Source organism: Pteropus vampyrus, unplaced genomic scaffold (assembly GCF_000151845.1).
Source record: "Pteropus vampyrus isolate Shadow unplaced genomic scaffold, Pvam_2.0 Scaffold127, whole genome shotgun sequence".
Classification (NCBI taxonomy): Eukaryota; Metazoa; Chordata; class Mammalia; order Chiroptera; family Pteropodidae; genus Pteropus; species Pteropus vampyrus.
Window position 1 is genome coordinate 2128657 of NW_011888908.1, and position 2617 is coordinate 2131273.

At 34.8% G+C, this 2617-nt stretch overlaps 1 protein-coding gene across 6 annotated transcripts in view; it reads right to left on the bottom strand.

Moving 5' to 3' along the window:
* STAU2 (staufen double-stranded RNA binding protein 2) overlaps positions 1–2617 on the bottom strand; it is a 232365-nt gene that overhangs the window by 69236 nt on the left and 160512 nt on the right. The window lies entirely within an intron of this gene.

The window sequence follows — 2617 nt, forward strand, 5'->3', positions numbered from 1 at the left end:
TAAAATAAAAGACGTTAATCTAGACCATCACGGGCCAATAGAAATACAATGTGGGCTACATATGTCATTTTTATAGCCACATTTAAAAAGTAAAAGGAAACAGATGATGTCAATTTTAATAATATATTTAATTTAATCCAATATAGCCAAAATATTATTTCAACATTTAATGAATAAAAATAATTACGAACGAGATCTTATAAATTCTTTTTTTTTTTTGGTACTACGCCTTTGAAATCCTCTGTACACATCCCAGTTTGGACCGGCCACATTTCAAATGCTCAATGGCCACATGTGACTGATGGTGAACATGCTGGACAGCTCAGATCTAGGCAGTTTCTAAAAGTTCTTTCAGTTTTAAAAACTCTATTATTACCTTATTATCAAAATTAATATATTAATAGGATAAAATTCAGCATATGAAAATCATAGATTAAATGCTTCCATGGAACATCTACTTTCAGCAAGAAAAGTTTATTAGTATCCTATCTTATCTGGCATTTTTAAACTCTGGGTGATTTTTCCTAACATTGAACAATCATTAAGAAGTAAAGAACCAGCAATTATCTTGTGAACTCAACCCCAGAGAATGGATTACTTAATCTATTAAATTGGCTTAAGTCTGTTAACTAACTGCCAAGTCCCCATTTCATATTATACGACGCAGATCTGGCCTTAATCTGAAGCTCAGATCCTTATGTAATCATAAGAATCATAAGATTGTCTTTCAAACAAATAAACATCCAAAATTACTACTATAGTGATAAAGCCTATTTAATTTCTGCTTTATTTCATTTAGTCTAAATTATTAAGGATAATAAAGCATTTTACATTTCTGAATCACAGCAGAAGCAAATCAATGTTCGATAATAGATATCATTATCAATTCTTGGCAGCTTATGACTGGGAAAGGCTATGCTCATTAAAACAGGCGATGATAGGTTCTAATGGAGAAAAATGTATAAACCATTAGCTATGTAGTGTCCTTAGTAATTTAAAGACGAGTAGAACCTATCTGCATCATGGGACAACTTTTCAATTACCGATTATACTTGTAACCGACCCCGGCAAGTTTGTTATTCCTGTGTACAATCGTACATCGTCTCAATTAGCTTATGAGTTTGTTATGCCAAACTCTACAGAAATTACATAAATGTATTATCTGACATTACTATAATCTTTTGAACCTTCTCTTTCCTCCTCAAGTTCATAATAGAACAATAGCACACTCAAGAGTTTCTGATTCATTATAAATAATTATATAATAGAATCCTTATTTTTTAAAAAAGTTAATAAAACATCCCACATGCTTGCTTTGTCAAAACACAAAAGGTGTTTCTGCAAATCTCTAAAATTTATTTCAACATTATATAGTGAAAGCTGATATTAATTCATATTTATAGGTGGCAACATAATATATCGATCTCTTAATAACTAGCATAGGACGTACTGTGATTGTAAATTTGCCTATAAAACCAAGTTATTCGAAGTCAACTTTCTACATGATTTATATCATTTAAAGAGCATTCAGCGGAACCAGCCTGTCACATAATACTGTCTCATTTCTGGAAGAAAAAAGGTAAACATTATTGCTATGCTACAGTCACCTATTATTCCTCCACGCAATTATCTGTTACATGTGAGGAAAATAATAAAGGCTAAGTCAGGGAAACTCTTAACACTGCGTTGCCTCTGCCTAGAGCACTTCCTGGCACTCTGGAGATGTTCAATGTTTGTTCCATGAATGGCCATGGAGTATGTACACTGTACATGATATGTGTATACAGTGTGGTCTGCATTCGTTTTGTTTAAGTAATATACACACACACACATACACACACACACACACACTCTGCATATACTATACAGGCACATTTGTCTTTTTTTTTAACTAGAAGAATTTGTTAATAGGAACTTTTAATCTGATTCCGAAGTTTGAACCTTAGCCCTCCATTTGGGTGACATTAAAACTCAAGTCTTTTTCTTGCTTTCACTCATTATGCAGTCCACTCATTCATCGAGTATGTATGTAGCTGGCACTATAATAGGCATAGGGCTGTTGTAAAAAAATCTCATGGAGACAAAAACACAGACCAGGATTATAGTTTTGTAAACGGGAGAATTGCTATTTGGGGAGATTAAGAAACTTGTCCAAGGTAACCCAGCCTGGGAGTACAAGACCAAGTGTCAACTCTCAATCTATATGTCTTCCAAGCGTCCCATGAAATATAAGCCTGGAGCTGGTAAGGGAGTTTGATGGTTAATGTTATGTGTCAACTTGGCTAGGCTGTGGTTTAGATGTTGCTGTGAAGATATTTTGTAGATGTGATTAACATTTATAATGAACTGACTTTAAGTAAAGGAGATTATCCTCCATAATGTGGGTGGGCCTCACCCAATCAGTTGAAATCTTAAGGGCAAAGTCAGGTTTCCCAGGGAAGGAATTCTGCCTCAATAGCCAACACAGAAATCCCACCCGAATTTCTTTTCTCTGGGCCTGCTCTACAGATTCCAGACTCAAGACTGTAACATCAGCTCTACCTCCGTTGCCAGCCTGCTGACCAGTACTATAGATTTCAGACTCGCCAGCCCCCACAATTGCACGAGCCAATTATTT